The sequence below is a fragment of the Gorilla gorilla genome, chromosome 10, assembly GCF_029281585.2.
Source record: "Gorilla gorilla gorilla isolate KB3781 chromosome 10, NHGRI_mGorGor1-v2.1_pri, whole genome shotgun sequence".
NCBI lineage: Eukaryota > Metazoa > Chordata > Mammalia > Primates > Hominidae > Gorilla > Gorilla gorilla.
The window spans coordinates 54,773,770-54,785,266 of NC_073234.2; the positions used below are offsets into that span (position 1 = coordinate 54,773,770).

At 37.9% G+C, this 11,497-nt stretch overlaps 1 long non-coding RNA gene across 1 annotated transcript in view; it reads right to left on the reverse strand.

Moving 5' to 3' along the window:
• LOC129525728 (uncharacterized) overlaps positions 1-10,959 on the reverse strand; it is a 167,121-nt gene extending 156,162 nt beyond the window's left edge. Inside the window, exon 1 of the long non-coding RNA XR_010129339.1 lies at positions 7,915-10,959. This is a non-coding gene — a long non-coding RNA (uncharacterized lncRNA). The remainder of the gene's footprint in view (positions 1-7,914) is intronic.
• Positions 10,960-11,497: the final 538 nt, after the last annotated feature.

Genomic DNA, 11,497 nt, shown 5'->3' on the forward strand with positions numbered 1-11,497 from the left:
AGGACTGGGGGTTGTGGGAAATAGGGAGTTACTAATCAATGGGCATGAAGTGTCAGTCAAGCATGATGAATAAGCTCCAGAAATCTGCTGTACAATATTTTACTTATCGTCAACAGTAATGTATTGCACACACTTAAAAATGTTTTAAGAGGGTAGTTCTCATATTAAGTGTTCTTACCATGATAAAATAAAATGAAAATGAAAGAAAGATAAATCAATTCAGTGAATAAATTAACAAGTACTCTTGAGTCCCCATGGGTGAAGCCAAGGACACATATAGATTGGGGTTTTGTTGTCACAGGGCATTTTGACTTGTATATGTGTTTACCTACTCAATATGTGTTACAGTATATGCTATTTCTCATTTCCTACATTTCTATTCCAATGACTTCACGGTAAGCTTCTGACAAAATGGCGTGGCTATGCTAGTGAAGGTAATATTCCTTGAAACTACTTACTTGATATTGCAATAATTTCTCCCTACAAACATGCTAACTATAGCTCCTGAATGTATAAGAAACCATGAGGTTTTTTTATTATGTATGTGTCCATGTGTATAAACATTTCATGTAGAACTTGGAAGCTATAATTTCTAAATTCATTAACATGGTGGCTGCCCAGCTATATATGCCTTCTTCCTCTTCGGGCCAAGCCCATAATGGTATGTGCTACGTGATAGTTACTGCCCCTCTCACCATAGCTCTTTGATCCAAAGTGACCCACATTGGCTCAATCAGACTTTCTCCTAGAAGAATTGGGAATCTGCTGCTAAAAGACCCAGCACCCCTAGAGCTGAGTCATTTGACATGGTCTGTACATTTCCATGGCATCTCACGTTCCCAAGACCTACCTATTCAACTCTTTCTTAGATCCTATGAGAGTCTTCCAGATCATTTTAACAAATTCCCTATTTTTAAGGTCACTTTCTGTGACTTCTCACCAAAAGAAACTCTTTAACTAACATAGCAGCAGTGTTATAGAAAACTATCAGTATTATACTTTCCTTATTGGTTCAAATTTCTCAAAGGTAAAGGAAAAGACAATACACCTTGAAGTCCCACTTTAATGATTTTCTTAGGTACCATGCTGTTGGATCTAACAAAACTGCAGAAGAAGAAAGTAGACTGAAGGAACTACAGGATCTTTCATGCCAATAGAGCAATTCTATATATACGTAACATACAACCTAGTCCTAAGTGAAAAGCCTATGATGCAGTTCATCAGGTTCTTCCAGCAGTGGCCAGCCATGCTTTGAATACCAATCATTTTCTCAGAATCCTTTCTAGATTGAGAAACAATATATACTGTCATGTGTCCCTTAATGACAGGGATATATGGTAATAAGTGCTTTGTTAGGCAATCTTGTCATTGTAAGAACATCATAGAGCATATTTACACAAATATAGATGGTATGGCCTACTACACACCTATGCTATATGGTATGGCCTATTGCTTCTAGGTTTTAAATCTGTACAGCATGTTACTGTATTGAATACTGTAGGCAATTGTAACACAATGCCAATGATTTGTGTATCTAAACAGATATAAACATAGAAAAAGTATAGTAAAAGAAATCTGAAAGATTAAAAATGGAGGCCGGGGGCAGTAGCTCACACCTGTAATCCCAGCATTTTGGGAGGCCAAGGTGGGTGGATCACAAGGTCAGGAGATCGAGACTATCCTGGCTAACACGGTGAAACCCCATCTCTACTAAAAATACAAAAAAAAATTAGCCGGGCATGGTGGCGCATGCCTGTAGTCCCAGCTACTTGGGAGGCTGAGGCAGGAGAATGGTATATACCCGGGAGGCTGAGCTTGCAGTGAGCTGAGATGGCGCCACTGCACTCCAGCTTGGGAGACAGAGCCAGACTCCGTCTCAGAAATAAATAAATAAATAAAATAAGTAAAATAAAGATTAAAAATGGTACACCTGTATAGGGCATTTACCATGAATGGCGCTTGCAGGACTAGAAGTTACTCTGGGTAAGTCAGTGAGTGAACATGAAGGCCTAGGACATTACTGCACACCACTGTAGACTTCATAAACACTGTACACCTAGGCTACACTAAATTTATTAAACAACAGTTTTCCTTTTTCAATAATAAGTTAACTTTAGCTAACTGTAACATTTTTACTTTTTAATTGTTTTAACTTTTTGACTCGTAATAACACTTAGCTTAAAATACAAACATATTACATACCTATACAAAAATATTTTTTATTTACATTCTCATTCTATAAGCTTTTTTCTATTTTAAATTTTTTAACTTATTAAACTTTTTTGTTAAAAACTAAGCACAAACACACACATTAGCCCATGCCTACACAGGGACAGGATCATCAATATCCCTGTCTTCCAGCTCCACACCTTATCCCCCGGAGAGTCTTCAGGGGAATAACACGCATGGAGTTGTCACCTTCTATGTTAACAATGCCTTCTTCTGGAATACCTCCTGAGGACCTGCCTGAGACTGTTTTACAGCTAACTTTTTTTAAATAAGCAGGAGTACATCCTAAAATAACAATAAAAAGTATAGTTTACTAAATATATAATCCAGTAACATAGTTGCTTATTATCATTATCAAGTATTATGTACTATATGTAATCACATTGCTATACTTTTATACAACTGTAGCACAGTCGGTTTGTTTATACCAGCATCACCACAAACACGTGAGTAATGCATTACATTATGATGTTACCACCACTAGGCCACAGGAATTTTTTAGCTCCATTATAATCTAAAAGACCACCATCATATAATATGCAGACTGACTTTAACTGAAACATTATTATGTAGCACATGACTCTCTCTCTCTCTCTCTCTCTCTCTCTCTCTCTATATATATATATATATATATTTCGTTTTTGTATTTGTTTTTGTTTTTTTTGAGACAGTCTCGCTCTGTTGCCCAGGCTGGAGTGCAATGGTGCAATCTTGGCTCACTGCAACCTCCGCCTCCTAGTTCAAGCAATTCTCATGCCTCAGCCTCCCAAGTAGCTGAGATTACAGGCACCCACAAGCACACCTGGCTAATTTTTTGTAGAGATGGGGTTTCACTGTGTTGGCCAGGCTAGTCCTGAACTCCTGAACTCCTGAACTCAGGTATTTCACCTGCCTTGGCCTCCCAAAGTGCTGGGATTACAGGCATGAGCCACTGCACCCAGCAGCACATGATTATATATTTTATATTGCATATATATATATATATGCAAACTTGATTTTATAATTTAATCACAGTAGTAAGCCAATAAGAAATGTTTCTAAATTCTGGAGTATAAAAGTCTCTAATAATGTATTATTCTACCATATATGCAGTTTATACTTTTATGTTACTGATGCTAAAGGATCTTTTAAGTGTCCTTAAAACTGACCTTTTTGCATCATATATCAAAATCCCTAGTTAGTTGAAATAATCTTACCAACAACCAATGTTTAAGGATAACTTTCAGTATCTGATATTTATTGATACAAACACAAGAAGAGAAATTTTATTTCTGCATGTATGAGTGAATATTTTATTTTTTAAAAAACCCATTAAACGCCTATAAATCCCAGCACTTTGCGAGGCCGAGGCAGGTGAATTACCTGAGGTCAGGAGTTCGAGACCAGCCTGGCCAACATGGTGAAACCCCGTCTCTACTAAAAATACAAAAATTTGCCAGGCATGGTGGTGCATGTCTATAATCCCAGCTGCTGGGGAGGCTGAGGCAGGAGAATCGCTTGATCCCAGGAGGCAGAGGAGGCAGAGGCTGCAGTGAGCCAAGATCACACCACTGCATTCCAGCTTGGGCGACAGAGTGAAACTCCATCTCAAAAACATAAAATTAAATTAAAATTAAATAAAATAAAGTAAAATAATAAATAATAACTCATGAAAATCTTTCCTCTATTTATTTTTAATAAATATGCAAGTAAGAAGACATTAAAGTTTTATTAGATGTTTCCTTTGGTATTTTTGTTTTGATTTGAAAATGCTTAAGATACTTAGAAAATTATCGAATCGTACTCTGAAGCAGAAAGTAGTAAAAGTAACTTAAACTTGCAAGTCTTGTGTGTTATCAGTGGCACCAAATGTATCCATGAAACTGCTCTGCTCAGGATGACGGACAAAGGAACTCATCTTCACCATCAGCACCGGATTCTTCCCCAGCCTCCACTGAGCATACCTGTTGGCAATCCTCCTGATTTCTATAGCAAATGAATTTTTAACAATATCCCATAAGATTTGCAGTAGAATATACAAGTAGCCAAAATTTTCAACAAAGCCTTTGTAGATAAAAGTGAGTCTCTGGGTTAATGGTAAGAGTCCCAAGAAAGGAAATTTGCCATGGACTTCCCAAAAATGAGACTGCTCTTTTCCACTAAGAGAGACTAATAATGGCCTTTGAAACATTAACTATTTACTTAAATTTAGAGAAATCGGTGTTACCAAAAACTTTCAGCAAATAAAATTGAATCTACTTCAGAGAACAGTGGTACTGGCTGAAAACCATAGTTTACATTCCATCTTCAAAGTGAGATAATGCAGGAATGCCAAAAATTCAGCAGAGCCTTCTCAAGTAACAATCTTGTCCTGAAGAAACCATTGGGATTTTGAGCTGTGGAATTTTCCATCCATTTATCCTCTCATTATCTATCTTTTTTGCTTCAAATGTCAATTGACTCCTCTCACTCATAGTTGTACAAATTACAGGGCTTTTTTTTAATTGTCATAAAACATATACATTATTCATCTATTCAGTTTCATCTGAAGGGAATCCAAGAAAGAAGAAATTTTATTTTCCCATAAAATATTAAAGCTGCTTTACCCCACAGGAGACAGAGCAGAAATTCCATCCATGATCTACGTAAGTACAAAACTTTTTGCCTATCAGAGCATGTGTGAATTTAATTTTATGAAAATGTAGACCTGTTTTTTCCTGTTATGCTTCATAGTACTTGTGTATGAATATGTAACAATTTCAATGTTTTTATTAGTTTGTGAAGCCTTGGTACCATGATGACACCAAGAACATCCTGTGCTTTTCCTAGCAAATATTGACTTAGAAGGACACTGTTGATATTTGTGCTGCATCCTTAATGGAAAGCATGTACATATTACAAGATTTGTTTCCCTCTAATGTAAATACAGTGGAGCAGAAAATTCAAGTGGTGATTATACATACGTCATTACCTTTGCCTCTGGGTTATGGATTGAACTAGAACCCAGGTTAAGGTCATCATGACCCCCCCCCACCCCGCCCCTTATCGGGCACTTCTATCACTAATGAAAAGAGGGTGTGCCAAGCTCAACACACACACACATCTTTCTAATTAACAGAATCCGGCTCTGATTCATAAAAGTCCTATCTAAAAGTGAGGGAGAAATGATGTTAGCATTGATACAGAGGTACATGTCAGCTCAGTGCACAAACACAGGTAAATTATGTAAGGATAAATCTTTCTCTTTTCCAGGAGACAGTTCACCACTCTCCCTCTGTAAAAGGATTGTGGGAGACACATAGGTAGTAAGGAGAAACCTCCATCTATCTCCCAACCAACCTCTGTGTCCCCATGTTCCACCCAACTCTCCATGATTGAATAATTAAGCCCTTAAGTAGTTACCATATGTCCTTAAATAGTTACAATCAACCTCAAATGAAAACACTCAGCAAAAAAAAGATGTGGGATCAATGCTCTTGGTCCAAAGATAAAAGATACATTATGAAAAACATAGGAATGACTTTATAAACAAAACAGAACTTTCTCAACAATCTCATTAACCAATACTCTTTCATCGTAAGTGATCAAGGTTATTTGGCGTCAGAAGCAAAATATGGAGAGATCTTTCTGCAGACAAGTGGAGACAAGGCACAATAAAGGGAGAGTTAGGTGTGTAAAGAAAGTGATGAAATGGACATACTTTAGTGTTTAATTCATAAGGAAGAAAATACATCAACTAGAGCAGAGATTTAACCCCTTCTGGGTGGAATGTCAAATACACATATAAACAATTATTTCTGTCCTTTCAGCATCAATGCACTCGATATGGTTTGAACTTTTATCTCAGTACTTGGGTTTGTTTCAAGGCTTGGTAAATATGCACCTCATAAGATAGTTTTATATATGAAAAGTTATAAATTCCAATGTCTGTAACTATTTGAAAAGCTCATTGATTCCGAGTCAAGGAAGTTACAATTTCTGATGATTCCATTTCAAACCGTACCCAAACCTACCATTAAACTCACATATGGGCAGAATTTCTGGGACTCACACTTTATGGGGGGTGAGAAGGGTGGTCCTGAACTAGCTGATATTAAACGGCCCTACATTCAAATACAGTGAACCCAGACCACATTCCAACAGCATTACCCAAGTGGTGAGGCTGAACTCTTCTGCAGATGCTTGTACACAAGACTTCATGTTTATTTTGTGACGTCACCTTCCTCTTTCCCCATTTCAAGTTGACCTTGTGTCGATTTTAACCTGGTTTTGTCTGTATAAACATGTTGGGATAAAGGAAAGAACTGTAGGATTTTTGGACCTCATATTCCTTAGTGGAGGACTTTGTATTACCTTTGATAAACGGGTTTGCTAAAACAAGTATTTAAAGAAGTGGGAGAGAGAAAAGAGGGAGAGCAGGAGTGGTTATTTAGTTTCCTTGTTTTTCCCCAAGTTAAAAAGTCTTGAAGGACTAGCTCATCTTATGTTTATATACAAATAAAACTGATAAAAATGTGTGACTTTTGTTTATCCCTGGAAATCGAGCAAGGCAGGGAAGGAAGGGAACTGAGTGTGACAGGACAGCCTAGGTCCACAGAGCATAAGAAGGATGTGAGAGGATGTGATAAATTGGTAACCATGTAGAACTAGAGCAAACCCTCAAGGTCAACCACTTCAACCCAATTGTTTTAGAGTTGAAAACTGAGGTTCAAAGAAGGAGAATCTTTGCCCCAAAACAAATAACTGAACTACTAGAGTTATTATATAAAAATGATCACTGTAAACATTTTTAATAAGAACAACAAAAATCCAAATGTAACTTATTGGCCATTTGCTAACTGTGTTACGTGGAGCAAGTTACTTAAGCTTTCTGTGCTTCAGTCTCAACATCTGCAAAATTGAGATAATAATGGTGTCTATTCATAGGCTTGCTGGAAAGATCAAATCAGTTAATACCTGTAAAGTGTCTAGAACAGAACCTGGAAACAATCAGTGTTTGATAAATATCAATTGTTTATTATCATTATTATTATTATTACTACCACTACTACTGATTTCAGACAAGCCTTTCTCAAGTAAGTGAGATTTTGTTGATGAACTGGAAAACTCAATCCATTGTGGATTGGAATGTTGCCGTGACATGAACATCAGCTTTTAAGGATACACTAGGGCAGAGTCCAGCATCAGCTTAGAGCCAAACAAAGGAGGGAAGTAGGGACAGTCTTATCTCCATGACTAATACTCATTTTTAAAAATACTTAAATATCAATTTTCATGTTGCATTTTTAAAAACTCCAAGAATGGAATTGAAAACCCAACCTTTTTTAAGTCTGTTTCAATTTTTAGAAACCTTGACCAAGCCACTCTCTCTTACTTGGTAGTTTCCATATATGGCATAAATAACAATCTTAGCCAGGTGTGGTGGCTTGTGCCTGTAGTCTCAGCTACTTGGGAGGTTGAGGTGGGAGGATCAATTGGGCCCGAGAGGTCAAGTCTGCAGTGAGCCATGATCATGCCACTGCACTCCAACCTGGGCAACAGAGTGAGACCCTGTCTCAAAAAATTAATTAATTAATTAAATAACAATCTTTACCTGAATTATACAGATTAAATGTACCCGAAAGCATTTCTGGGTTATAAATTTTGCAGAGAATTGTACATTCTTTAAAGACACCATGCATTACAATTATAAAATATTTATCTTACCTTGAGATCACTGGGGGGCAAAATGTCATTTTTGTTTTTTTCCAAGGGCTTAGCATTGACCATGGAAATAGCATATGTAATCAGAATATTCACGGAAAATCTGTTCAAAAGAAAGAACTCCGAGCCAGGAATTGGAGGTCTGGGTTCTAGCCCCAGTTTTCTCATGGACACCTTCATATAGCTCTGGGCAAGTCATTTAGACTCCTTGGCACCATTTCCTTTACTGTAAAACACAGGGTGCATTAGCTGATCTCTTCCCCTCTAGTTCTATAATTCTAAATGTCATGCATATGTTTGCATGAATCCATGAGTCACTAAAACCTAGTCAATTTCAGAAAATTATTTAATAAACAAAATGTCTCATAAGCAGTTCAAGAGATCTTGGAACTGACTTTCAAATCATTGCATAATTGTGTTCAGGCAAAGACTTCAAACCCAGGAAGAACATCTTGGAATCGTTTCACCATTCTGCAGTGGAGAAAGGCTGTGAATTCACATATTCACACTCATTTAAACATCTCTCATTAATCTCTGAGGGCACTTAATAAAGATAAAAGGGTATTGCCTCTTTCAAAATGAAATAAAAGTATAAGAGCATGCTATATTTCTATAACATTCTCAGCATCTCAAAATGCTGTGATAACAATGTTACCTTTTTTTTATTTCTCTCACTTCTGATTTGATCAATGTAACAACTTTGTGAAAGAGGCTAGACCCAGGAATTATTGTACTCATATTACAAATAAATATCCTGGGGATGAAATAAAATAACTTGCTTCCCACTTAGAGCTGCTGGTCCTCACACTTGGATCTCCTAACTCAGATGACACCTGACCCAGCCTGGGAGTGACCTCTGAGCTGCAGCTCATATGCACATCGACCATGTGCCTGCCTCACTGCTATAAGTAAGATCAGTCCCTAGTAAGGCCTGGCTAAGCTCCCCGTCAGAAACAAAAAGTCCTCCTTCTATTTTCCACCCCAAGTCACTGTCTGGGAACCTCTACAGAACTGAAGGGGTGTGGCCCTTTTGAAGGACTTCCACGAACAAAAAGGTTCCCAGATAAGAACAATAGACTTATTGATGACCAAATCTGAAGCTGCTTACCATGCTCTGTGGTTTCTCCCTGTAAACGTTTTTCCCATAATCCAGTGGCTGCTTTGGAAGAGTTGTCCAGAACACTTTCATCAGGGCTATTTTTTCATCCTATGATTTTGGCCATCATCCAGTTTATTTTTTGAAAAAGAGCAGCCAGGAGTAAATCACGTCCCAGAGGAAAAAAAAAATCCTACAAGGTTCAAAACATTTTATATTCATGGGAATAATTAGGAAAATTCTAGAATTATACCTGTTAGCCAATTAAGGAGTGACCAACTTCAAATCACAAATACAGGTTCCTGAAAACAACATGTAATTTTAAGTAACTGACTTACCAGCCTGGGGATAGAAACAAGGCCATGATGCATTTGAAGGGCCTGCCCAGGGCTTGGTTGGTAACTAGAATCCAGCAGAGCTGCTGGGCTTGGAAGGAAAGGATTGCACAGAGATTAACTCCACCGAAACATGCCTGTGTTTGCATAATATTTATGTTTCCGCCCTCATAATGGCTTCATTTCATTTATTCTCCAAACCAAATGGCAGAGACAGCTACTCTTTGTGGTACACATGGTTACATTGCTCCTTTTGCCAATTCCATGAGAAGATCATTGTCACTTTTTCTCTGGCTATTGAAAACAAAATAAACATAGGTCTGAATCTTTGACTCATTTTTCACTTAGAATGGAAGATATTGGTAGCCATATATATCATTTCACTTAATTCAGATCCGCAAATATTGAGAAACTTCTATGGGTAAGCCATCATGTTAAGTGCTTCAGGGACCTAAATCTGAGCAAGACGCAACCCCAGTTCACAAAATGCTAAATGAAGTGGCCGATTGCTGGGAAATACTGCAGGGAACTAGGGATCAGAAACAGATTGTGAGGAACCAGAGGGGATGGCAAGTCTTCAAATTACTCTTAAGAATCAAAGGTCTAACAGAAGTAAACCTCATGATCAAATACAACACAGATATAAGGTTAGGGACCACATGAAATTTTCTTGCTCTATAGTACTTAAAATAATTTTTTTTTTAAAGTAAGAAAGAGAGGCACTTTGAAGTTCCCAAAATGGAATGGCTCTTAACTCAAAGGGATAAGAAGTGGTTTCATGGAAGAAGTGGCATTGAAAATAAGCCTGGAAGGTTGAGCAGACTTTTAATAAACTGGTAATATAGCTATAGATACAGATATAAATTCACAATTTTAAATGACACTTTTGCCTACATCATCCACTTTTGCATACAAAAAGATGAGGTCCCTCCACGTCAGAAGCACCCCACGAGCAAACACAAGGACTGGGAATTATCAGACAGTCATATGAACTAGTACATAATTTTCCATGCACACAACAAAACTTTAGTGAGTAACTACTGTGTTCTAAGTGTGAAGTATAGGTGATACAAGGATTTTGAGGCACAGATGTCTGCCTTCAAGTGTAACACAGTCTGTGGGAAAGGCTGCCATATGTGGCTCATATATGTCAGATGGTATTAGGAGATAAAGGTGGGAGGCTATGCCAGCATCATGTTAAGAGGGTCCTTAAAAACAGGCTAAGGGTTAGTATTTAATTCAGTGACAATAGAGGATCATTAAAGTTGTTAGGCTAAGGAGTAATATCATCTGGATTGAGTATACAGTTCATTTAAAGTAAAAATATAGAATTCAGCAGGGCTTGGTGGCTCACGCCTATAATCCCAGCACTTTGGGAGTCCAAGGCAGGCGGATCATGAGGTCAGGAGTTCAAGACCAGCCTGGCCAATATGGTGAAACCCCGTCTCTACTAAAAATACAAAAATTAGCCGGGTATAGTGGTGCGTGCCTGTAGTCCCAGCTACTTGGGAGACTGACGCACGAGAATCGCTTGAACCTGGAAGGCAGAGGTTGCAGTGAGCTGAGATCATGCCACTGCACTCTCCAGCCTGGGTGACAGAGCAAGACTCCATCTCAAAAAAAAAAAAAAAAGAAATATATATATATATATATGTGTGTGTGTGTGTGTGTGTGTGTGTGGAGAGAGAGAGAGAGAGAGAGAGAGACAATTCATTCAGAGCAAAATCGAATAAGGAAAAAGACTGGTTTCGAGACAACTGCAAAGCACCCAGGCAAGAGGTAAGAGGAAATATGGTAAGAAGTAAAAGGAAGTATGGTAGCACTCAAGAGAATTAATGAAAAAAGAGGAACTCAACTGAAATTGACAGTGTAGAACACTGACTTGTTTCAGAGGAAAAGAAAATATTTGGTATGGGCCATGCTGAGTTTGAGATGCCATTGGTGTCTAGCCATCAGTTGGATATTCGGGTCTGAGGTACTTGGGTCCTGGCAAGAAAGATACATATGAGTACTATCCTCATGGGAGTGATGGTTAAGGCCACAGGATTGAACAAGATAGCTGAGGTAGCAAGTGTAGGTCTAGAAGCAGGAAGAAGAAAACATTCCGGAGGACACGTACATGTATAAAGTAGAAAGAGAAGCATGTAAAGAGAAA